At 44.5% G+C, this 26,632-nt stretch overlaps 1 long non-coding RNA gene across 1 annotated transcript; it reads right to left on the reverse strand.

The window, feature by feature from the left end:
* Window positions 1-1,866: 1,866 nt before the first annotated feature.
* LOC137144736 (uncharacterized) lies at window positions 1,867-11,031 on the reverse strand. The gene is made up of 3 exons (XR_010917470.1): window positions 10,945-11,031; window positions 2,637-2,664; window positions 1,867-2,532 (listed from the first exon to the last, which is right to left on the reverse strand). It is a non-coding gene; the product is annotated as an uncharacterized lncRNA (long non-coding RNA).
* Window positions 11,032-26,632: the final 15,601 nt, after the last annotated feature.

Below are 26,632 nucleotides of genomic sequence, written 5' to 3' on the forward strand. Positions count from 1 at the left end.
CTCCTCAGCCTCAGGGATTTCTGTGCTAGGCTGAAGCCTTTTGGGAGGCACAACTGTAAATGTACCAAAATTTAATATAGATTTCTGAAAAGACAGACATTCCTCACTGATTCTCATCATGCTATAAGTCCTTGATTCAGCAAAATGCTGCAGCATGTTTGTAACTTCAAGCCTGTGAGTAGTCCTACTGACCTTAATGGTACTATTCAGATACTTTGCTGAACTGTGCCTTATGTGTATATCCCTCTTTGGGGAGGTTATGGCATGTCAAGCATGAAAGGGTTAATTTGGAAAAAGCAAATGGAAACAGTGGTCTGAACATTCACCAAAGATCTGGGCATGGAGGGAGCTCACTGCAAGTGGACCTATGAATTTCCACAGGGAAAGTGGACCCACCAGCACACTCCATAGCACTGAGCTTTTCACCGCCCCTGTGCAGTTGCCCCACCACTGGGACTCCTTAGGGGCTGGGGCCACTCAAAAACAAGAAAAGTGGATCAGGGAAGGTTCAGGGTTTGCAGTTATGTCTCCTGCTCTGAGCCTAAATTTTTGGACCAGAGGCATTGCAGGTCAGAGTCCTATTACCTCTGTGACAGGGAGCTCTACTCACCATAGGATGGCGCCTTCTCCGGGACATTTAGGGGTTTAGCGCTGCATAAGCAATGCCTTTTCTTGCAGTTGCACTCTTATCTCTTAGGAAATGCAGCCTCCGCTTAATGAATCGGTCCTCCAGCCAGGTCAGTGTGACTAACCCTTCTGCGAAGTGTATCAAAGTCCCTGCTCACCAGCCGGTTCAGGCAGTCCTTCCATTCATTGCCTCATGTGCCACTCCTTCAGTGGCTGGTAGAGAAACCCAGGCCCACTCTCTACTCTGGGTTGTGGCTCAGGGACCCTTCAAACAACAAGTATAATTCTCTCCTGCACCTTGCTGCCTTCCCCTGAGCCTCTTCCTTACCTCCTGGCTCTCCCCACTCCTCTGGGTCTGCCAACCTCTCAACTCCCTCCTCCCAGGGAGTAACTGTGGTCTACTTGTCTATATCCCCCTCCCCCAACACACCTCCCTTCTCCCAGAGAGCGATTGCAGACTACTGTCCTGCAGCCCCCTCTGCTTCCAATTTCTTGGCTTTAGATAAAGCCCCGCCTGTTCCCACAAAGGTGAGATTCCCCTAATGAGGGCTTTTCTCCCAGGCTTAATTCCCCCAGATTGCAGCCAAATGGGCTGATTGGGCTCACTTGGCTCATTTCAGCCCTGCCTGGGCCAGTGTGGGGAATACATCCCATCACAACCTCCATTTGGGTCTCCCTCTTGGATCTGTGGGAAATTAGCATCCCTGCTCAATAGATCAATTATTTTAATGGGCAAAGAGGATTAGACTCCAGTTCCTTCTCTTCTATCAGTGTTGGCTCTGAAAGGCTAAGAGGTTACAACAAGACACAAAAAACTTTTGTTGACTATAGTGACTATAGCAGCCTGTGTTCAGTACATTAAACTGTGACAAAGCTGAGACTCAGATCATACATATAGGAAGCCAATCTATTTGGTAAGAAGGTGTCATTTTTATGTAATCACTTTTCAGACTAGAGTCATGTTCAAAAGTTGCAAAATAGTTTCCACTTGAATCCTCTTTTCACATGCTCCAAACTTTCCAAGCCATTCGCATTTCGGGTGAAAGTTTCATGCTTGGTCTCTGCTAGAAGGTCAATTTATTTTGAAATTTAAATAAAATTTCTTTACCTTCAGCTATCTGAGGGAGAGTGAAATGAGTCCATTTTTCTCTGTCTTGTGGTTTTCTATTGTGCCTACTGCCATGAAGTATGTGTGCCATGCCCACCTCTAGTGAATCTAAACAATTCCCCGTTGTAGCAAGAATTCTAATAATCTTTAAACAGCACTACCCAAAAATCGTTTCAATTGGAAACTTAGTATAGAATTAGTCCTTCTGAAGCAGTAATGCCCTTGGTGAACAATCACTTCGGACAGTGCCGGTAGGTATCAAGGGTGTTTTTTGTTTGTTTCTTTGTTTGTTTGTTAAGCAGAATCTAAAGTAGTCCTGCCCCCTTTTTGTGACATCATTGCACAATCTCTCTGCCCAATCTGATACAAGGAATGGAGCTGCTTCTTGGACAATTTACATGAGTAGGATTGTTAAATGTCTCAGTGAAATGCACATAGCAAAGTTCACAAGAAAAATGTCCCTTAATATGTGGGAAAACATAGGTTTAGGGGAAAAATAATCACAGATCTTGTAATTTTGAGTTCTCTCCACAATTCTGACTGTATTCATTCTGAAATACAGTCCCCATATTATAAACTTTCACTAAAATAATTTATTTTGGCCAAATTCTTCCCATACACACATGCAGTCCCATTGCACTCAATTAGCAGAAGACAACCCAAACAGGTATGAACAGATGTGGTGCTGATGCTGCTGTCGATTCAAGCTAGCTGTGCAGAAAAATATCTCCCAGCCACTCAGCAGAACAAAAAAAAGTGGGGACTCACTTCTCCTCTTCACCTCAGTGAAAATACACCTTGAGTATGGGAGGGGAGAAAAGAGAAAGACAGAGAGAGACAGATTAGAACACTTCCCCTGCAGTGGTACTCTCCCCCACCACCAAGAGAGACGTTTCCTTACCATATTTTCCTGAGATCCATATCTAGACCTAAGAGCATACCAGCACAGGGACAGTCTTTTCATTTTGTGTTTGTACAGCACCCTAGCATAATGGGGTCCTAGTCTATGACTATGGCGTTTATAGTAATACAAATAATTAATAAAATAAACAATAATAATAATAAAGTACTATTGGACCTGGTAAAATTGTAATGCAGACATTTAGTGTTGACACACAAAAGGAAATATTTTAGATTGTAAACTCAAAAAGCGATTCACAAAGTTATAGCATTAACACAACATAACACAAGGCCAATGGGATGCACTAAGGCTGTATCTTCGCTGCCAAAAAGCAAGGTTACTTACCAGTAACTGTTGTTCTTCGAGATGTGTTGCTCATATCCATTCCAATATAGGTGTGTGCGCGCCCAGTGCACAGATTCCCGGAACCTTTTTCCCTAGCAAGCCCCGCATGGCCAGCTCAGGCGCCCCCTGGAGTGCCGCGCTCATATCGCGGTATAAAGGGCGCTGCTGGCCCCGCGGGTCCCCAGTCCCTTCTTTCTGCCAACTCCGACAGCGGGGACGGGGGGTGGGTTTGGAATGGATATGAGCAACACATCTCGAAGAACAACAGTTACTGGTAAGTAACCTTGCTTTCTATCTTTGAGTGATTGCTCATATGCATTCCAATATAGGTGATTAATTAGCCATACCTTGGAGGTGGGTAGGAGTTATCGGTGACCTGCTCTTGATAGCACGGCTCTGCCGAACCCCGCATCTTCCCTGGCCTGCTTCACGATGGCGTAGTGCAACGTGAACGTATGGACTGACGACCAGGTCGCTGCTCTGCAGATGTCCTGCAGGGGCACCCGCTCCAGGAAAGCCGCGGAGGAGGCCTGGGCTCTAGTTGAGTGTGCCCGTACCGTACCTGGGAGGGGCACCCCTGCCTGCTCATAACATGCTTTGATGCAGGCGGTAATCCAGTTGGAGATTCGCTGGGTGGAGACAGGTGAGCCCTTCATCCTGTCCGCCACAGCCACGAAGAGCTGTGTCGACTTCCGGAAAGGCTTGGTCCGCTCAATATAGTAGGCCAAGGCTCGCCTGACATCCAGCGAATGTCCTCTCCTTTCCTCCTCCGAACCGTGGGGTTTTGGAAAGAACACAGGAAGGAAAATATCTTGATTACAGTGGAACTGGAACACCACCTTAGGCATAAATGCTGGGTGGAGCCTCAGTCGGACCTTATCCTTGTAAAACACAGTGTAGGGGGGCTCCGAGGTCAATGCCCTTAGTTCGGAGACCCTCCTAGCCGAGGTAATGGCCACCAGGAAGGCTACCTTCCAAGACAGGAGGAGAAGGGAGCATGTGGCCATGGGCTCGAAGGGGTGTCTCATCAACATGTTAAGGACCAAGTTGAGGTCCCATGGCGGCACTGGGTCCCGGACCTGAGGGAAGGTCCTCTCCACCCCCTTAAGGAACCTAACTGACATGGGGTGGGAAAATAGGGACCGTCTATCCACTGGCTGGTGGAAAGCCGAAATGGCTGTCAGGTGTACCTTGAGGGAAGCCAGGGCCAGGCCCTGCAGCTTCAGGTGCAGCAGGTATTCCAAGATAGCCTGTATGGGTGAGAGACTCGCCTGTAAACCTTTAGATTCCGCCCACCCCGAAAACCTCCTCCACTTAGCCCTGTATGTAACTTGCGTGGATGGTTTCCTGCTACCCAGGAGAACCTGCTGGACTTGTAGGGATCAGGCCCTCTCTCCCTCCGTCAGCCACAGAGTCTCCAGGCAGTAAGGTGGAGGGAGTCCAGGTCCGGGTGCAACAAGCGCCCCTGGGCCTGGGAGATCAAGTCGCATCGTCTGGGTAGCGGAATCGGCTTGGTGATGGAGAGGTCGAGCAGCATACTGTACCAATGCTGTCTCGGCCACGCTGGGGCGATAAGGATGACGTTCGCCCTGTCCCTCTTGATTTTGAGAAGGACTTGTGGCAAGAGTGGAATGGGGGGGAATGCGTACATTAGGCCCCCTGTCCAGTCTATCAGGAATGCATCTGACAGCGAGCCCGGTTCGCGACCCCTGAGCGAGCAAAACCTCGGGCATTTCCTGCTCCAGGCTGATGCGAACAGGTCAAGATGGGGAATACCCCACCTCTGGAAGATTAAAGTCACTATGTCCTGGTGTAAGGACCAGTCATGGCGGGGTGAGAATGACCTGCTGAGGTGGTCCGCCTCGTCGTTCCTGACCCCAGGGAGGTGAGAGGCAGATAAGTGAAAATTGTGCCTCACCGCGAAATCCCACAGGCGAATAGCTTCCTGGCAGAGAGCCGAGGAGCGTGCTCCCCCTTGTCTGTTAACGTAGAACATAGCCGCCGTATTGTCCGTGAGGACCTGGATTACCCTGCCCTTCAGGAATTGAAGGAAAACCTTGCAGGCCAAGTGGACCGCTCTGAGCTCGCGCACATTGATGTGCAGAGTCCTTTCCTCGGGTGACCACAGCCCTTGGGTGCCCCGGTTGCGACTGATGTGGGCTCCCCATCCCACATCGGATGCATCTGTGATGAGCGTCACTGACTGGGTTAGGTCTCTGAACGGGACTCCCTTCATCACTTCCCTTGGGTCCCTCCACCAATTGAGGAGGACAGCACCTGTGGGGGAACCATGACCACTCTAGTTAGAGAATGCCTGTTTGGCACATACACCGATGCTAACCATGCCTGTAGAGGCCTAAGCCTAAGGCGAGCCAGCCTCACTACATATGTGGAGGCTGCCATATGTCCCAACAGCTGCAGACAATGTCTGGCCATCGTCGTGGGGGACCTGTGGAGATCGGAGATAATGGCCGCCATTGCCTCGAACCGAGTCTGCGGGAGGAAGGCTCTGGCCTGTACCGCATCCAATGTAGCTCCAATAAAATCTATACGTTGTACTGGAGAGAGTGTGGATACTGTTCATTAATAAGTAACCCCAATCTGGCGCATGTCTCGCAGGTGAGACGTAAGCTACTCCTCACATGGGCCCTCGACTTCCCCCGGATCAACCAGTCATCCAGGTAGGAGAAGACCTGTACCCCGCTGCGACGCAGGTGGGCCACCACCACTGCCATGCATTTAGTAAAAACTCTGGGTGCTGAGGAGAGCCCGAAAGGTAGGGACCAAAACTGGTAGTGTGGCCCAGCTACCATGAACCGTAAGAACCTCCTATGGCTGGGTAATATAGAGATGTGGAAGTACGCATCCTTCAAATCCAGGGCAGCGTACCAGTCCCCAGGGTCTAAGACCAGAATGATCGTGGCAAGGGAAACCATGAGGAATTTAATGCGTCTGATATACTTATTCAGACGACGTAGGTCTAAAATGGGTCTAAGGCCCCCCTTCGCCTTGGGAATCAAAAAATATCTAGAATAAAATCCCCGACCTTCCTCGGTCACCGGGACTTCCTCTATCGCCCCCAGCTCCAGGAGTGAATCAATCTCCTGCACCAAGAGCTGAACATGGGCAGGGTCCCCGATGGGGGACATCCTAGGGGGGAAGTTGGGGGGGAAGGCCGTGAGCTGGAGGGTATAACCCTTGGCGATCACCTCTAGGACCCAACGGTCCGTAGTAATGGCTTCCCATTCTGTAAAGAAGGGACGGAGCCTATCCGCAAACGGTCGGTTAAGATCCCGGGGAGAAGGAAGAGTACTACCCTCCTGCACAGGGTCAAAAACGTTTATTAACATTACCCCCTTTAGAAGGCCCTTGCTGACCCCCAGCAGAGGACCCTTGCCGGCCTCTTCTGTTGGGTCCACGATAGCGCTCATGACATCTCCTCTGCTGGGCGGGTCGAGGCGGCTGCCTTGGTGGGGGTGGCGGTGCCTCTGGAATTGAGGCTGGGATTGCCGTCTTGCGGCCTGGGGGGTATACAGCCCCAGGGACTTCAGGGTAGCCCGAGAGTCCTTGAGGGCATTCAGTTTTTCATCCGTTTTCTCCTAAAAGAGTCCCGAGCCGTCGAAGGGGAGGTCTTGTATGGCCTGTTGATCCTCCGGGGACAGGCCGGACGCCTGGAGCCAAGAACAGCGGCGCATGACGACAGCGGAGGCCATCGCCCTGCTAGCAGTGTCCGCCGCATCGCTGGCAGACTGCAGGGCCGCATTTGCCACCGCCTCCCCCTCCTGCAATACTGTGGCAAAATCCGCCGCTTGGTCAGGCGGTAATGTGGCAGCAAACCTTTGCAACGAGGCCCAGAGGTTTAGGTTATATTTGCCTAAGAGGGCCTGGTGGTTCGCTACTATAAACTGCAAGGCTGCAGTAGAGTAGATCTTCCTCCCAAATAAATCCAGTTTCCGACCCTCCTTGTCTTTGGGATTGTTCCCCTGGTTCCCTTGACGGTCTCTTTGGTTGGCCGCATCGACCACCAAAGAGCTTGGGGCAGGGTGGTTATATAAAAACTCAAAGGGTTCCTTGGGGACATAATATTTTCTCTCTACCCCCTTGGATGTGGAGGGTAGAGAGGAGGGGTCTGCCAGAGGTTCCTGGCGATCTTCATGACCCTGTCATGGACTGGTAGGGTTGCCCTTGATGGCCCCACAGACCTTGAGGGCCCAAATAAAGGGTCCTCCTCCTCAGACATGAGCTTAAACTCCATGCCCAAGTTCTCAGCTGCCCTTTTCAGGAGGTCCTGATGGGCGCGGAAATCAAACAGGGGAGCCCTGTGATCCCTGGCCACCGCATCATCCGGAGATGAGGAAGAGGATGGAGGTAAGGGTCCAGTGGAGGGTCCCTCCCCTGGGTCAGAATCCTCCTCAGAGACCTGCCCTTGTGTTTTTGGGCGTGGGGGTACCTGAGGGGCCACCGCAGATTGCAGGGACACTGACCCCTGGGCCATGGGAGCGTTCCCTGGTCCCCAATATGGCCACTGCCAAGGCCCTTGGCCCCAACCCAGTGCTTGCCAGGGTAGGGGCTGCTGCACCATAGCCCGTTTGCCTCCAGAACCTCCCATGCGTCGCTTGCCACTGCGACGTGGAGAGCGGCTGGACGAAGACGATAACGACCGGTGCCGACGTCTGCGGTGCCGGTGGGAGGACGAGACCGGGGAAGACGACGTCGAGGACCTGCCCCTACGTCGGGACGACTTGCGGTGCTGCTTACCCCCTCTGGAGCGGGAGCGGTGCCGGTGCCGGTGAAGCTGAGGAGACTCTGTCCTCCAAGTCGTCGGTGCCGGGTCCATCGGTGCCGGGCCCATCGGTGCCGTAAGTGCCGGGCCCATCGGTGCCGGGCCTACCGGTGCCATAAGTGCCAGGCCCATCGGTGCCGACATGGAAAGAGGCTGCCGGGTTTCTGGCGCTGACAGTCGCGGGCTACTGTCCCTCGATATACCGGACAGGGACCCTGACTGGTGCCGGGATGGGCTCCGTACCGGAGTTTGCGAGCCCGAACTGCGGCCTTTGCCGCGGTCGGAGCTGGACCGACGGCGACCCCGGCGATGGACTCGGGACCGCCCACGGTGCTGCAGTGCCGAGTAGCTTGACGACCTAGAGTCGGAGCTCGGAGGGGAGTCGACGCACTCCACCCTCCGTGACCGTCTGGATGGAGACTTAGATTGGGAACGTCTCCACCCACCGGGACCACCCAGCGCGGGTTTGCCCTGAGACGCAGGTCCCTTGCCCCTCGGCCGAGGGGGGAACGGAGGCGTAGGCAGGGCCATGAGGGCGCGTGCCGCAGTAAACGCCTCCAGCGTCAACGGCCCTTGCAGGTGCACTCCCCACCCCCAGGAGTCGGGGGAGGCAGCCCGCGTGGAGACACCGGGGCCGGAGTGATCTCCACGGCCCGTGGCTGAGGTGTCTCCTTACTCGCTCCTTGCTGCAGAGCAGGGAGGAGTCCTTAGGTGCGGTCTTCTTCGGCACCTTCGGTGCCGGTGTCGGTGCCGAGGGCGGTGCCAGTGGAGGGGCGCTCCGCACCGACAACACACTCGGTGCCGACAGTGATCGAGATGGCTCGGACGCTGGTCGGAGCGCTGACTCCATCAAAATAGCCTTCAGCCTAGCATCTCTTTCTTTTTGAGTCCGAGGCTTGAAGGACTTACAGATCCGGCACTTGTCACGTCTATGTTGCTCCCCGAGACACCGGAGGCAACGGTCGTGTGGATCGCTAACCGGGAAGGCTTTAGCACAGAGATCACAGTTCTTGAAGCCTGAAGAGCCCGGCATGACTCCAAGAACAGAACCCCGTCAGGGGTACTTATCTCTAACAATTAACTACTAACTATCAACAACTACTTAACACTACACGCTAAAGAAACAGTCAATAAACAAGCTAGGGTACGAATGCTACTTGCAGACAGCAAGAGGCAATAGTTCCAGCAACCGTCACAGGCGGAAAGAAGAAACTGGGGGCCCGTGGGGCCAGCAGCGCCCTTTATACCGCGACATGAGCGTGGCACTCCAGGGGGCGCCTGAGCTGGCCCTGCGGGGCTTGCTAGGGAAAAAAGTTCCGGGAATCTGTGCACGGGGCGCGCACACACCTATATTGGAATGCATATGAGCAATCACTCGAAGATAGAATAAGATATGTTTATTACGATGAAGTAGCTAACTCGAATTAGCTATCTTACTGTAACATCCTACTGGAGACAAGGCACAGGTAATTTTTACCTCCATGTAACCTAATTGAGATAAACCCCATGTTGTGGGTATGGGCATAATGTTGACTTCAATGAGCTGGAGGTAAAAACTACCCATACTTTGTCTACATTAGCATTCTACAGCAGGACACCTACATCAAGTTAGTTATATTGCTGTAATAAACATACCTTCTTTTGACAGTGAAAATATAGCCTAATTGGTATCTAAAGATATAAAAGCTTGAGAGAAAGACCAGAGCCCAAACCAGTAATATATACTCGGTTCTTTAAAGGGGCCAATTTCACAAAGCTGAAAATAATTGTGAGCCAAACGAGCAGAGAGGAAAAATTTCATCAGAAAAATGTGAATGATAGTTGGGAATTGTTTAAGAAGGCTTTACTAGACACGCAAAAAGCCACAATCCAAGAATTGAGGAAGAAGGCCATACTGATTAAAAAACTGACCTGGTTTAGAAGCAAAATGAAGCCAGCTACTATTTATATATATCTATATATAAATGAATGGAAGAAAGGAGAAGTCAGTAGTAATGAACATAAGTCAGAAGTGCGGAATTGTAGAAAATTGATAAGGGGAGCAAAGGGACACAAGGGAACTCTATGTCTAGCAGCATTAAGGACAATAGGAAGGAGGATTTTTTAAGTATACTAGGAACAAAAAGAAATCTTAACGATCATATTGGTCCATTACTAGATGGAAAGGATAGAATTACCAATAATAATGCAGAAGAGGCAGAAATGCCCAGTTAATATTTCTGTTCTGTATTTGGGAAAAAAACAGATAATGTAGTTATATCATATGATAACACTCTTTCCATTCCACTAGTATCTTGGGGATGGGCTGTTAACAGCAGCTGCTAAAGTTAGACATTTTTAAATCATCAGATCCAGATAACTTGCATCCAAATGTTTTTAATGAGCTGCCGGAGGAGCTCACTGGACCATTTATGGTGATTTTCAGTAAGTCTTGGAGCCCTGGGGAAGTTTCAGAAGACTGGAAGAACAGTAATGTTGTGCCAATATTTAAAAAGAATAATTAAAGGTCTGTCAGTCTGAGATTGATTCCAGGCAAGATAATGAAGCAGCTGATAAGGGACTTGATTTATAAAGAATTAAAGGGAGGGTAATATAATTAATGACAGCTAACATGGGTTTATGGAAAATAGATCCTGTCAAACCACTTGATATTTTTTTAATGAGATTACAAATTTGGTTGATAATGGTAATACTGTAGTCTTGACGTAATATACTTAGACTTCTGTAAGGCATTTTGCCTTACAGGCCAAAGCTAGATATAAATCACTGTGTAGTCAGTCCCTCAGTAACATGAGGCTGTTTTCTATTTTTAGTCGCCTAGCCTATTTATTTATTACTGTACATTTGCTATCTTCTATTATTTATTACTTTGCTTTTATAGGTATTACCAACATTATCTGGTTTCTAAATTCATCCTGCACTTACACCCATAGAGCTCATTTTATTTCATACCAAACCTTATTTTCTGGTGCAAGAATGTTTAAATATCAACTTTCTTTGACATTCAGCCCATACATTGACATGGCACAAAATGGTTTCCACAAAGGTAATGACATTAATTAAGAGACACCATCATACTTCACACTTTTATGAGCCTTCCAATTAAGTTAAATGGATTGGGCAAGCAAGAGGGGAGAGACACTGAACATTTTAAACATTTAATATTGATATAAAACTTACATCTCAGGATCTCCAAGTCCTTCACAGACACTAGTTAAGTAATGCCCACAATATCCTTGGGAGACAGCTATACTCATTGTACAGTTGCAAAAACTGAGGTCCAGACAAGATGTGTGTCTGTGAGCAATGCAGGAAGGCAGTGGCAGAGCTTAGAGCTGGATCCAGAAGTCCTGATTCATCCCTTTTGCACTCTCGCCCTCTCTTCCTTTGTATGAGTTAGAAATGGTTGCACTGGTGTCACACATAGAATTTGAGGTTTTATTCTTTCACTTTATCACTCCATATCCATTGTAACACATTAGAAAAGAAAGATGATCTTTTGATTAAGCCTGTAAGGCCAGGTTGACGCTACAGCTGCTAGAGCAGCACAGCTGTGGCGCAATGGCTATGCAGCTGTAGCCCTGTAGCTTAGACACTGAAGGGGTTTTTCCATTACTGTAGGAACAGCACCTCCCCAAGCAATGGGAGCTAGGTTGGCAGAAGCATTCTTCTGGTGACCTATGTGCATCGCACTGGGGCTGAGGATGGCATAACCATGGCAGTCAGCAGTGTGGATTATTCACACTCCTGAGTGCTGTAGCTATGTCAACCTAAATTTTAATTGTCGAGCAGGCTTGAGCTAGAACTCAGGAAATCTGGGCTCTCTCTCTCAACTTCCTATGTGACCTTGGATAAATCACTTAACCCTCCATTTCCCTATCTGCAAAATGGCAATAATAATCCTTCCTTTTTCACACCTTTTTTTTCTGTCTTGTCTATTCAAACTTCAAACTCTTCAGGGCAGAGACTGTCTTTTACCATGCATTTGTACAGGGCCTAGCACAATGGGATCCCAATCTGGACTAAAGTCTCTAGGCATTACTATTGTTGTTTGGATTACAGTAGCAAAGAGGAATCCTTATAATATTCATGGGGACAGAGTCATTTCACATTCTTTAAACTCCTCTTTTCCATGGTCATTACTAACTTCCTGTGTATCATTTGGATGATTGCCTCAATTGTTTTAAACTTTCTGGCAGATTACTTCTAAATTCGTGCCCTTTTGACCATGAGCTCCAGGTGGGGTTATGCTCCCATCACAATTCCTCCACTTTCTTCTCAATTGTTTCATTTTTCCAGGAAATCCCAAACCATTTGGGTTATAGAAAATCAATATTTATGATTGATAAATTTATCAATAGAGGGAGGTGGGGAAACAATAAGATGAGAACAGAAGAAACAGTATGAATAATATGTCTGGTCTGAAACTGCACAGCAATTTATCTAGACAGACACTGGCTGGGATTTTTAAAGATGCCTAAAATGAATGGAAATTGGGCATCCCAGTTACCTAGCTGGTTATTAAAATGTCAGCTAACAATCATAGCCTTATAAGAAAATCTTACACTTCCCAGTGCTGGGTCAGACCCCAAAAAAAACCTGCTACAAGACACATAAAATGAAATAATAATAATAAAAGAACATGAGTAATTTTAAACTGGGTTAAGAAATTCTATCTGGATGGTTTAAAGGGGTAATGGAAAAATAACACAGTCAATAGAGAAACATTATACATCATCAGGGAAATGTTTTAATCTATTCTTAACTCATTTTATCTATAGCCCCCAGAACTGGCTTGTAGCCATCCCAGTTGAAAAGTTCAAAGGTAAGAAAAAAGCATTTGGAAAGATGTTGTCCACATCTGTAAGTCATCTGTCTTGTTCTATTAAGCCATTCACCTGTTAAAGACTGATTTACTGGTATATATTCTGAGATGCTTAAAGGTTACATAGCTAAAAATAACAAAGCCTCCAGCATTTTCTATACTGTGAAATACATACATTATTTTTGTCAGGGCCTACAATAAAAAATATCAAATTTCACTGCAATGATTTCCAAAAACAGAGATTTCAGAGTTCAGGCAGGAGTTACATTTTGCTAACAAAGGCTTCAAGTGACTTTAACCGATAGGTAAAATTTATTTTTCTTAAAAAAATACCTCAGATTTAGAGTTTAGTTTTATACCTATTTTGTCAGGCCCATAACATACTGAAAATAATAGTACCAAACACTCAGTAGTAAATTAATAGGATTGTGAATTAGTACTTCATCATAGCAAATTCGATGTCCTTTATAATTGCTATATAGTAGAATCACTAACTTACACAAATGACTAAAAGACCCATTGTGAAAGAATGTTGATACTTAGCAAGTGAACAAACTATCCATTAAATCAAGAATAAAGCATACTAAATATACTTTATGTCTTTAGTAGTTTGGTTTTGGTAATGCTGTACAATTCATACTATGCTTTTAAAGTGTACTTCTCACTCTGAAGAGTGTTGTAAAAGTGGCATCTTTCCACACCCTAGAGTTGCTAGCTTGTAGCTGTCAGAGCTTCTTACTTGAGAGACAAAAGGGTTTGCTGCTTTTACTGATGTTGGTTTTGCAGAGATAACACAGCAGTCAAAGATGGAGTTGTAGATTCTATCCCATCTTGTGCATCAATAGTATTGTTTCCTAAAATACACTTATGCACTCCCCTCTTAAGGTAACCATTAGGCCTTTTATCTATGCCAAGGGTTACAGCCTACTTAACCACGCTTATGCTAACTTACGCTTCAGCTAATGTCTTCAGAAAACAGGTCTGTAGGTTTCTTGCATTACAACAGCTGCATATAATGAAAGCAGCTGAATATAATGAAGGCAAGCCAATGAATATAATAGGCAAGCTTGCCCTATGGGCTACACAATGGAGGCCATGCAGCTTTTGCTGAAGACAGAATAGGGCCTGCAGAACACCTTATTGTTGAGGATTATGTAGAAGATGGAAAGAACACTCAGAGTCCAGGCATTTCTTTGGCCTTCAAACATCTAATCTAATCTATCTATCTAAAAAGCAGTCACATATTTTTATTTTTAAACCGAACATATTTAATCTGGAAATCATTGACAGGAAACAAAAATGGAATCTTCCAATGCCATTTTTCAGTTTCTTTACAGAGTAGAACTACACTTCAGACTTTTTTTCCCCAGAAGTAATGAACTTCAATAATATCAGCCCTTTGTTGCCTATTTTTTGCTATGAAGTCTTTGGTGAGAAGTTGAATCGCTGTTAGTGTTGTGTTAGTTGTTAGTGTAGAGTCATGGGGGTGTAGATTAATGAGGTCCTGCTGTATTCTGAGAAACAAAGTCCATTTGGATAAATTGTAAAGGCTTTGATTATAAAGGATAAAATAGGTATTGATTACTTCTTTTTGTGCAGTTTGGAGTTTTATTCTTCTTTAAACATCCTTAGATAAAAACCTCCCATTTTGAACCCTTTTTTTAAAAAAAATACTAAATATTGAGTAAGTCAGTAAAAAATTTAATTAATTGGTGCTCATTCTGGACCAGATTCTGCCCCTTTATTCATGTAAAGTAGTTTCTTACTCCAGTGAGACTTCACTGAATGAAATTCTGGCCCCACTGAAATTATTGGCAGAACTCCCAATGTCTTCAATAGGACGAAGATTTCACCCACACTGATTTCAGTATGACTACTCACTAGGGGTGCTGGAACCATTTTTATAGTGGGGGTGCTAAGAGCCATTGAACCAAACAGTAAATCCTGCATATAATGGAAACCACTTCAAGCCAGAAGGTGTGGCAGCACCCTCCCCCACATCCCTAATTCTAGCACGTGTGCTACTCACAGAGCAAGGTATTACTGAAAGGTAAACGATCTGGTCCTCCATTTATACACATTGTCTTGATAATTAAAATACAGGTGTATCATAGTTCTATGAGAAGAATTATTATGTCAGCATGCCATTTTCCCCTAGGCTAATTATAGTTAAAAGAGCAAAGCTTCAAAATGAGTGTGGCATCAGTTATGTCAAACACAAGAAGCTTTTGGCTATAAAATAAATTACCAAAGGGGGAAAAAAGATTTGATAAAATTACAGTTTTTATGTCATAACTATACCAGTATTGTCAGAAAACATGGCCAGTTCCCGGTCCCACTGTGGACTAATGGGAGTTTTGCTATTGCTGTCAGTGGGAGCAGAAGCAAGCCTGAAAACATCCATATCGAAATAATGAGCTGTAACTGCAGCCCTGATCCTGCAGGCTGACCTGCTCAGTCAGATGTGTATGCTTGAATAGAGCCCCTCAGATGTGCACCCAGGCAAATCAGCTTTCAGGAATGGGGCTTATTACCATTACTCAATATTTAACTCTTTTAAAGATGTGAAATAAGGGTGTCTCATTTTACAAAAAGCCAAGAGATTTCCTTTGATATACGAGGATGCCAGATTTTGTTTTGAGTCACTCTGACACCTGGTCTCTTTATAGTTATGTAAACATCCTTAGTCCCCTGAAGATCATTTTACTGTACATATAATAAAAACCTTCCTGCTTTTACATTCATCACTGAGCTTCAGCTGGAGCACTTGGCATGTCAGTCAGAATGATCACGTTGTTTACGCCATATATTAATCATTCATTATCCCCAGCTGAGTGCCTTGGCATCAATGTATAATGACTAACATGTGACTCAATTCACAAACACTACCATAAAAGAAATGAGAAACACCCAACTCATCTCTTTAGCAGAGCAAATAAGGGAAAATGACCTCACAAATCTCAAAGTCAGTTGGCATCCTGGCTACAAGATTATATTTACTTGTCCTCTCCTTATCCAACTTGATTTACTTAAGTTCAGGGTGTGGATGTACCTTTGCATTCATGTTTATCTTTCCAACTAAAGTCACTGGACAAAACTCTGCTAGAGTAGATGGATGAAACTCCATTGAAATCAATTGTGCTCAGTCATTTGACAACAGCAGAGATTTTGGCCCTTTAGCTTTGGGTTTTGCTTTGACTATTTAGAGCCATATCCACAACTGTTGAAATTGGTATAACCTAATTAAGTAACAGGGACATGGGAATTGCCATAATGAATCAGATCCAACATAGATCAAATATTCTGTCTCTGACAGTGGCTTCAGAGGAAGATGTAAACATATGTGGGATAATCTAGCCCCCACACAGGTATCCTCCTGATCTCTAATGGTTAAAGATTGGTTTAAACTCTAAAACACAAGACTAAATCCTGAAGCACAAGATCCAAAAGTCAATGGAGCTATGCCAATTTACACCAGCTAAGATTTTGGCCCTTTAAATTCAGATGTGCAAAACTTTCATATCAAAACCTCACTTTCAAACCCAAAATTTGGAGTAGGTGCTTTGAAAGGTTTGCAAACAAATTGAGCAAACTTGGCTTAGAGTTCCAGATAAAAACATAGAATATCCTAGATTTATATGGTTATAACTTTCAATACCAAACAAGAAGAAACTCAGCAAAAGTGGCTGCCAGGCCCGCCAACAGGGACAGAGGCGGAGCAATTGCCCAAGGGCCCGGCGATTTAAAAGGTCCCAGGCGGATAAGAGGATAGGTACGAATCCTCCTCTCCTCCACACACACCCTTCCCCTGAGATCCCTGCCACTTGAGATCTCTGCCCCTCCCCTGAGCCGAGTTTATTTATTATGCACCATGCAGGTGCCCTGGGGGCGGAGGAGGCGGTATCTGCTACTCAGCTTCCCAGGTTCATCAATAATCTCCCTGGGGAGTCTAGGGATCTGGGAAGCTGAATATCACATACTGCCTCCTCAGCTGCCCAGGAAGCTGCATGGCACATAATAAATAAGTAAAAACTCCTGGCAGAAGCCCCTGAGTCACGCCTTTCTAGGCAGTCCATTGACTTTTCTGCCCAAGGGCTCAGAATTGCTGTCAGTGGGCCTGGTGGCTGCCTTTCGGCTTTGGGTTCATTTGAACTTGAAACAAACCAAAAAATAAGGGGTGAGAACCTATGTGAAGTGAAACCAGATTTTTAAAAGTAGCATATATCTGTGAAACAGGATTCCTTTGAATTTGCACTACAGGGAATTAAAGAAGACTGAAGAACTCATACACACAAAAAGTCTGGCTGCAGCATCTGAAGCGTGCCAGTTTCAATCTGAGGAGCGAGCTTTAACGGAGACCCATCCTATCATTAAGCACCAGCAGCACTCTGACAAACCTCAAATAGTCTGATGAAAAGTGCAGGGTTTGGTAGAGTTTCCTGGCTTCTTTGCAGGTCTGATTATGGCGGGACATGATTAGGGCCTTAGAGCTGGGGCAGCAGTTACTGCTATTAAGTAATCCCTAACCAAGATCAAGGCTAGATACCACACAAATGCATAGTAAAATAGAGTCCCTGCCACAAACAGCTTACAGTCTAAATACAAAAGACAGGCAAAGCATGGCGAAAGAGAAACAGAAGCACAGAGAGGAAGTGACATGCCCAAGGGCACACAGCAAATCAGTAACAGAGCTGGGAATAGAACCTTGGGCTTCCACTCCAATTCTCTAGCCACTGGAGCCGACAGCACATCAGGGTAAAAGGAAGTTTTGTTTTTTGACTGCAGCAGAGTTGAGGATACTTACCAGAGGAAAAGGAGTTATTGGCTATGGCAATGCAAGGACATGAAAAGCAAAGCAAATCACAGGAGGGCAAAAACAGTTAAGAAAGATGATTTTTTGAGACTGTTTATCAGGGGCCAAAGACAGAAAGGACAACACATGGGTGGGGAGGCAAGACAGGAGGTAGAAGGGATGTTGCACATTACAGCATTATTAGGCTGAAAGAAGGAAGCAAAATTGCTTGCACCTGGCTGTGGAGACTGGGAGGGTAGAGAAGTATATGAATGACATTGAAGAGGGAACAATGAATGCCATTGGCTTTGGGGTGAAGGAAAGAAAAGAAGTTAGACTTTGCAGCCTGGAGAGGTTCTTGCTATAGAATTGATGACCGGGCCAGTTCTCATAGCAGAGATGTGCCACAGCTTTTCATGTCATCAACATGCACATTTGAGTGACCCTATAGTCTTATGTATCATGGGGAGGTAGAAAAAGAGTGGTGGTTCTCATGGGGTGAATTGGTGAAGACAATAATTGGCAAAATGGAGATGTAGCTGTCAAACCATGGGACTACAGGAAAGATCCAGGAAGTGAGACTATCAGACCAGACAGTGTGGAGAGATTAAGGTGCTCGATAGATCAGTATGGCCTTTTAGAAAGGGTGAGGCAATTGAGAGAGCACTCAAATATACCCCAGGAATGGTTGGTGTAAGGGAGAATAGGAACAGGACAATAAGGGGGAGATGGGAAGTTCAGTGCAAACCTGAGTTGGGTGGAAACAGTCCCCTCAATAGCCATCCCCTCAGCTGCTTTCAACAGCTCCAACTGTCTTCAGTTTGTTTTGAAATGACTGATGGTGAATTCCGTGATCAACCGATCTTTAAATACCCTGCTTTGAAAAGAAAGGCTTCAGAATCTAGGAAGCGGATGCTAACGCGTACATTTTCACAGGAATATTTATCTGTCTCCTTAAAACTATGGTAGCAAATGATGTCATTAGGATTCTTCTGATCATGCCTATTAATGTTTTGCATTATAGTAGCACGTATTGCCCTACACAAGGATCAGGGCCCAATCATCATAGGCACTGTGCTCACTAATATTAAGCTGCCACTTCCTGTATTACACATTGCCACAGTAGCGCGCTTGCAATCTATTTTAAAGAACAAATAAGTGAGTGTGACAAACAAAAGGAGGGTGGGAAGGACAAAGGTAACCAAAACCAAGATCAGATGGTTAGATAGCACATGAACTGAGGATTCCTCAAACTCTTGAATATTTTGGAGTCAGATCATTGGCTGGTGTAAATTGGCAGAGCTCTGTTGCAGTCACCAATGGACACCAGCCTAGCTCTATTGAATTGAGTGACACTATGCAAGTTAACACCAGCTGAAGAGCTGGCCAAAAGTATGCATTAGCAGTTTGTTCACCTACAGCTGGAAATCAGTTTCCTCTGGATAGTTACAGTTACAGAAATATTTTAAGCCATGTTAAACTTTAAATAAAGACTAAAGTGTTGTACATGGGGAAGACAGATAACGCACACAAAGATACAAACATGACTTCCGATACAATCCTTTAAAGCATTTCTGTAATAATACCTAGCACTTTATATCTCCAGTCATCTAAATAACACTCAGGACACCCCTCCAAGTTAGGTGAGTGTTATAGTTCCCATTGTACACAAAATGAAGGGTGCAAAGGGCCAGATATTGGCCCCCATGCTGGCCCCCTGGTACTGCTCTGCAGGATACACATGGTTCATAAAGATGCACTAAGTGGTTAGCTGGGGATTGTCCCAACATGGGGGCATCCCCAGTTAGTATAAAGGCAACTTAGTGTAGCTAACTCTACAACCCCTCTGGCCTTCCCTCATGCCCCTTGAGTGTGCTGGAGGTGTGGCCAGAGCGCTACTGTGCTCTAGCAGATCCGCGAAAGGTCCCCTTTGGGATCGTTATTAGTTGATGTAAAAGAAAACATCCCCATATGCTGAAGACAGAACTGAGCCTTGGCAGCCCTGGGAATCTAGTGAGCACAAAGGAGACATATAGCCACCCCTGCAGTCCCTTGTGGTCTTGCATTGATTACAGTGTAGACAGACCCAAGCAGTGGCCCCAAAGGGAGGGTAAGTGACTTGCCCAGGCTTAGGGTGTTAGTGGCACAACTAGGATTAATTTGGAACTGAAGAACATCTGGCTGCCAGGCTGAATCCACTAGACTATCCTGCCTCCCCACAATCAAATCAAAATAGAAGGGGCAAGATTCTCCCCTGTTCTGGCCATCATGATCATGATGCCAAGGGTATAGAGCAAGGGCTCTCTAATATTTTCATAGCATGGACCTTATCTTAATGAAAAGATTATCTCAGGAATCACCTCTCGTCCCAGCCATAACTGTGCAGATCCCTCATTCAAGATTGCATGATCCACTTCCCCTCCTCAATCTCAATCCTATAACAGCAATTGCTTTTGGGGAAAATTATTAGGGATCTGGTTAAAAGTATAGTTTATTTTAATACTTAGCAAGTGGACACAAGGAGGAGCAGCCAGCAATATGGACCAGATTTTTAAAGGTATTTAAGCACATGAAAATGCAGATAGGCACCTGTTGGGATTTCCAAATGCATTTTGGTGGCTAACTCCCATTGAAATCAAGTTAGGGAGTTAGGTACCTATATGCCTCTTTAGGCACCTAAATATTTTAAAAAGTCTGGCCCAGTGTGACCATCCAGCACGCCACAGATCACCAGCAAGGGCAACACAGGTCGCCAGTGGTTTCTGGATCACAGTTTGCAAACCACAGCTAAAGAGTGCATACAGCTATTTTTAGCAGTCACAAGACCTAGCAAGGAAATACAATTAATAACCCAATCTATATTTACAAAGATATTTGCAGAAAATGGGCCTGATTCTCCTCTTCTTTGCACCATTCTGACTCCAGTGACTGAGAGAAACTTATGTTTGATCTGATCTTAAGAGGTCCCTGTCACAAGGAGAGGAACACAAACAAAATTTTGTTTGGGTAGCAGTGTGCAATATGATACTGCTACTGTGCTATGGATCACAGGCTTGATTTGGATTTAATCTAATAATGCACGGTTGTACAACTGTGGTTTTTTGATTGTGACTTCTTAAGTTTTTATCATTATCAGATGGTATGTTTTGTGATTAAAGGCGGGAAAATGGCATATTCCAATTCATGACATTTATATCAGCTAGAAAGAAAAGAAAAGAAAAGAAAAGAAAAGAAAAGAAAAGAAAAGCCCCCACTTTAAGAAATACATTTATTTTTAATTGATAATGATTCAAATAACAGAACCCTCCATTTCCAAAGTCATATCTACAAGGTAGCTAAAAACATTATAGTATCAAAAGTTATTATAATCCCCAGGTAAACATGCTGCATAATAATTATTCCAGCATCCAGAGTAGACCTTTAGCACAGAAATCACCACTAACCTGCCAGCTTTATTTAAGAAGCAGATCTAAATTCATCTATATTCTGCTAATTTTAACCTTGCTAATTCAGGGCCTGAGTCTGCCACACTGTCAAAGGATTTTGTACTGCTGCTTATCAATATTGTATCTGAGTGCTCTCCGCATTAATTGGACTGACAAAAGTGAAATTCTTAGTGGACTTCATACAGTTTCTGGCCCTTTTCCTTTCTTTGGGTCATAGAAAGCTCTGCTTGGGACGTTTATTTGGCTAAGTTTTGGCTAATTTAAAAAAAAATAGGACTGTCATTAAATATTTACATCACAGTAATACCTACAGGTCCCAGTCAGAATCAGGGCGCTGTTGTGCCAACACAAGTTATAGCACTACTCAATCGTGAATAAGAATGGCAGACTCAGGTCCTCTGTAAGAACTGATGACCAGAAAATAAAACTAGACAAATTGAAATTAGAACTAAGGCCCAAATTTTTAACAATGAAGTTGGTTACAAGGGAAGTGGAGGCTTTTACATCTTTTTCTGTCTTCAAATCAAGTCCAGATAGCTGTTGGAAGATGTGCTTTATCCAAACCACTGGTTAGTGGGCTCAATATTGGGGCAACTGGGTGAAATTCTATAGTCTGTGTTATGTAGGAAGTCACACGAGATGATCTAGTTGTCCCTTCTGGCCTCAAAATCTATGCATAGGATCTAAGAGTGCTACGAAGGATACATGCATTGCTTTGATAGAGAGCTGTAGTAAGTTCTTTTGGACAGAGATTCAGACTCTCCAGGCCCATTTGAACTCCCTTGAGACGAGCTCATTCCCACAGCTGATAAAATGTCAGTTACAGAATTGAAAGCACTCTCCTTTTCCCCCTTTTCAAATTCATCATGCTCACCATGAAAGTACATTTCTAGTTCAGTTTTTCATGGTCATGGTAGCAAAAGTTGCAACAAAACAGTATGAAATATTGTTCTCTCTGCCTGGAGGTCAGTGCAAATGTAAATGTAGACTGTCATGGGGCACTTCTGCTTTTCCATCTGATGTAAGTTCCATGACATGATGAAACCCAGTGTTTTTCCTTCCCTGTCTGGTTGTTCCCACCACCACATTCTCAAAACGGTCCACACATGCATTATGACTTGGGCCTTGTCTACACACAAAAGATGTGCTGCTTTAACTATGCAGCTATAGTTACACCTATATAATAGATATAGTTATATTGCTCTAAATAAACTTATGCCAATAAAGCTTGTTCCCATTCAGGGAAGATAACTGGCTATCCTGGTGTAAACACTTTTATACTGGTATAACTGCATCCACACTAGAAGTCATACCTGTGTAACTGTTTCAGTAAAAAATCCCTTCCCTAATTGAAATAGTTATGCCGGTCCAAAATTTACATGTAGACCAGACCTTGCTTTCCCATACTTGTGTGAGATGCCGTAGTCGGACAAGCCCCAACTGATTATTGGGTTGCAGCAATGTAAGGAAAAACTGGTCTGCCATCTCCTAATGTGGCTAGACAGATCTAGGAGGCTAGGTGTCCTCCATGCCAGAAGACAACACTAGGTAGGGAAATGGGGCCTGCACATGGGATTTTGTGGCAATAGAGAATTCCAGGGTTTAGTGTATTTTTATGTTACACATCTGGTCTACATTACTGAGACTCACTTACTCTAAAGTAAAGGACATCAGTTATACCAGGCAATTGTTAAGGTGGAAACAGGATGAGGGATGTCACCCCATGCCAGTTGAGGAGGAGGGGGAGCAGTGGGGGAGCTCTACTTACCCAAGCAAGGGAAAGAAGAGGAAGGTCTCTTTTTCTTTTTAGCAGAGGGGGAGCTGTGCATACCTCCTCACATGCCCTCTCACTTTAGCTCTCAATACTGTCAGTTTGTTGGCAATGATTTGTTCCTGCCTGGTATTTTATTAAACTCCCTTGTGATCGACTCTACATGCAGTATAAAGGTCACGTTTATTAATGCTTTGGAACCAGATGGAGACATCTGTCTAACTCTGCCCCTTCATCACAAGGACACGCATGCGGGGGCACCTCTCCTTTTGCAAAGTCATGGGGTTAGGCTTCCAAGTGAAAGGCTGACCACTTCTTAGTGGGTGATCTTGTAGTATATCCGCACTACTGTCATCCCAGTTTCACCCCACAATCTGTGCAATTAGTATAACATTACAATTTACAGTCTACTGGAAAGTATATCTTAGCCTCAGACACGGCCCTGGCTCTCCCTCAACAAGTGCATCCACTGTCCCTTCTCCATTCCCTTATGGCAACAATAATTGTTTTCTACTTAATTATGAATAAGGATGTCAGAATCAGGCCCCCTGTAAGAAAGGGCTCTTCAGTCTTCTGGTTGCTGGGATAATTATGCAGCATGTTTACAAGGGGATTATAATGGCTGCTGGGATTACCAGCTCACTTGACCTATAATGCCTGTAGCAGCCTTTAAATCATTACTTCAGAAATGGAGGGTTCTGGTTTTTTAAGGATTATCAACTACAAAAAAATGTATTTCTCAAAGTGGGGGCTGCTCTTTCTTTTCTTTTCTTTTGTTTCCTCAACCTGCATCACCCACCCACCCTCTCTGCTTTCCCCAAAGGCAAGAGTTTCAAGAAGGCTGCTGACACCCTTTCCTACAGATTCCCCAGAAATTCCGCATTTTTCTTCCAGGAAATAGCTACCATGGAACTATTTCAACAAAGGGTTTCTTGTTGACTGTCCCTGAGTATGTGGAGTATGTCTGGCTCATATACTAGTCAACCCAAAGCAGGGCATACGCATTTCACCTACAAAAAAGAGGGCATGTTTCTTCAGCCCTTTTATATTATCTTTGCCAGCTGTTCCTGCTTGAATCTTGCTAAACAGCTCACAACCATCCATGCACATGAAGTCAAAAGCCTCACCTTTCTCCAGCCAATGTGTTCAGTGTGCAGCCTGCAGTGGGAGAAGAAAGGAAAAAGGAAAACCTAGCTACTTTTACCTCATGGGGACTCTCCATCTCATCACTAGCACTGTTGACACACAGCAGATCAAGTGTGGAAAGAACATGTTTATTAAGATACTCCAAGCAGAGGAGTTGACTCTTTACCTAACCCATGGCTGTCGAAAATGGAACTGCCTGTACTATCACAGAGCTAGAGGAATGTACACAGGAAGGTCAGAGATAGTACAGGCTCTAACTGAGGCACACAATCCAAACAATACATACAAACAGAACTAGACCTTTACTACATCCAACACCTGGTGCGACTTTCATCACTGTTTTCTTTCAGAATTCCTGCTGAGCTCATTTGAAAGGAAGCAAGCAATGTAAATTTGAAAACTGCTATTGATATAGGTATCAGAGTTTGTAGCAGATAAGGGAACAAGGCTAATTTAGAACCTGGGACTCACACATACAACAACAGTTCCATTTGCAGCAAAGTCTGTTGTTTATTTCTTTGTACAGCCAAAGCATGCTGTCAGCATCTGAATCAATACCTGGCGTGATGAACAAGCACATAACAATGGGTGAGAAGCAATTATCCATCTATATTTTGTCCCCACACTTAGATTTTTCCAAAGCCATGTTCCAATTGAATAGTTGGGCATTTTTAGTGGGCAGTTTTATGCTCTGATGGGGGAACAGCTGGGATCGCATTGCTGAAATAAGCTGGAAATCATAGCAACTTGATTTAACTTCCAGCAAGACAGATGCTTCCTGTTGTGACCCTCAGACATTTTATCACAAAGAAAACGTAATGCCTCAGCTGTTGCACACTCAAGGTTTCCATTACTATTGTAGTGCTTCCACCTATTGTATCACAAATAACTCCTCCCCTTAAAAATGCTGCATTTATTTTCTTTTATAGAGCCATAGCCTTCTGGGTATAGTGGAACATATAAAAACCAGCTTGTTTTGTCAAAATGAAATATTGTTAATGCTCTATATCTCTTAAACTTGTTTAATTATTGGCTCTGTGCAGAAGGAAAACGTCACTCAAACATAAATTAGCTCTTGGCTGACAATAAACACTTCAGTGTTGCTACAATTGTCTTAAGAGAAAGGAGGAATAACTTCTCCAATTGAAATTATTACAGGAATTTTGGTAGTGAAAATGACCAGAATGTAAGTTAGCCAGGACATTAGATCCCCTTCCCTTATAAAAAGGGCTGTGGGATCTTATTGACCAAAAGCGATTATGTGGACCTGTTTTATGTCTAACATCAAAAACCAGTATCTCCAACAGAACAGTGCTGTTCCCACACCATCATGCAGAGACATAAATTTAGGGCTGACTCAGAGCGTAAGTCACCCCATCAAGTCACCAGCACCACTTCTGCATTGCAGGCTTGAGATAGCCTATGTCCTCACCATGGAAAGCCATCCTCAGAGTGAATTTCCTTTATTTAATCATCATCCATGGTTTCGGAAGGACAAGGAACAATTACAAAGGGAACCAAAAATAACTGCAACAAATTCCTTGAGGAAACCTTTATCAGGATCCACAAATAGATACTTATTCATGAACACTAGGAATCATCTATTAAACTGATTATTCATGCATCTCAAGCTAATGATCAAGGAGGTTCCTGACTGATCATTATTTAATGAATCAAAAAAAGGTTTAAGCTGTAAAACAGAGAAAGGAAACAGTAAACAAGATGAAGTTACATTCCTAAGCAGAGCTACCATACAAAGGTAAAGAAAAAGATGTCCTTGTGATCCAGTGTGTTTGCTTTCCATTGTATTCCTTACCACACTTAAGGGGGCATGGTTAGAATGTATTGCTGCTGTCCTGATGTTCATGAGATACTGAAAGTGTGGGGGACAGATAATTACACAGTCACACCACACTTTCAGCCGCTAAGCCAACTGAAAAAGGAACTTGGGGAGATAAAAAAGGAAGTGGGAGATCTTTCATGACAAGAACAAGAAACGCAAAGCTTAGGGGAAGTAACAGAGAAAAACAAATGATAAACTTACGTAAAATTTTCCATTGGAGAGGCTCAAAATACTTTTCAGACACATGTATTAGTGATTACCTCCTTTTTAATGCTGAGGCAACTGATGCTCAGAGAGGTTAAATAATTTGTTCAAGAAGAGTCATTGCTAAAGGCAGAATTAGAAACAGAGCCTTCCAAAGCCACATTTTCTACTGTCTACTGACTTATTTTGCCTCAACACATACTCCTTATCCATTTATTGTGATATAATACAATCAAAAAGTTTTGTGAACTTTCTGCAAAGCCTGATCGTCTGAAACACAGTAGACCAAATCCTGCTGTGCTTATTTATTTGCTGCACCACTATAGTACCTGAGGGCTTCACCATCATCATCCATACTTTTATCAGGTTGGGAAGTACTACCTCCATTTTACAGCTGGTGAAACAGAAGCACAGAGAGGTGCAATGACTTCCCCGGACACACGTCAAATCTGTTACGGAGCCGAGAATAGGATATGGATCTCTTGACTCACTCCCCAGAGGCTTGCTCGCGAGACCCTACTTCCTCTCAACTCCTTACTCATTCTTTATTCAGGCCAAATTCATACTGGATGTGGTGGGGCATTGGCCTAAGAAAACACAGCAAGATTTGAGCCACAGGGAGTTAAATAAGCACAAAGCGTATTTTCAAGATAAGTTAACCAAACCTTAGACCCAATTCCTACTGAAGTCAGGAATGGCCCCTAATGACATCATGGAGTGTTGGACTGAGCCCTTAGGAAGCAGCAGGTACAGCTAGGTTCATGATTGAGTCGTGTTATTAAATCACATTTTTCTTTCTGCTTTAACTATTCCAACCTGTTTTTCAGCCAGAACCTGAAAA

The sequence above is a fragment of the Emydura macquarii genome, unplaced genomic scaffold, assembly GCF_026122565.2.
Source record: "Emydura macquarii macquarii isolate MOO-44397 ecotype Brisbane River unplaced genomic scaffold, CSIRO-AGI_Emac_v2 contig_3477, whole genome shotgun sequence".
NCBI classification, from domain to species: domain Eukaryota; kingdom Metazoa; phylum Chordata; order Testudines; family Chelidae; genus Emydura; species Emydura macquarii.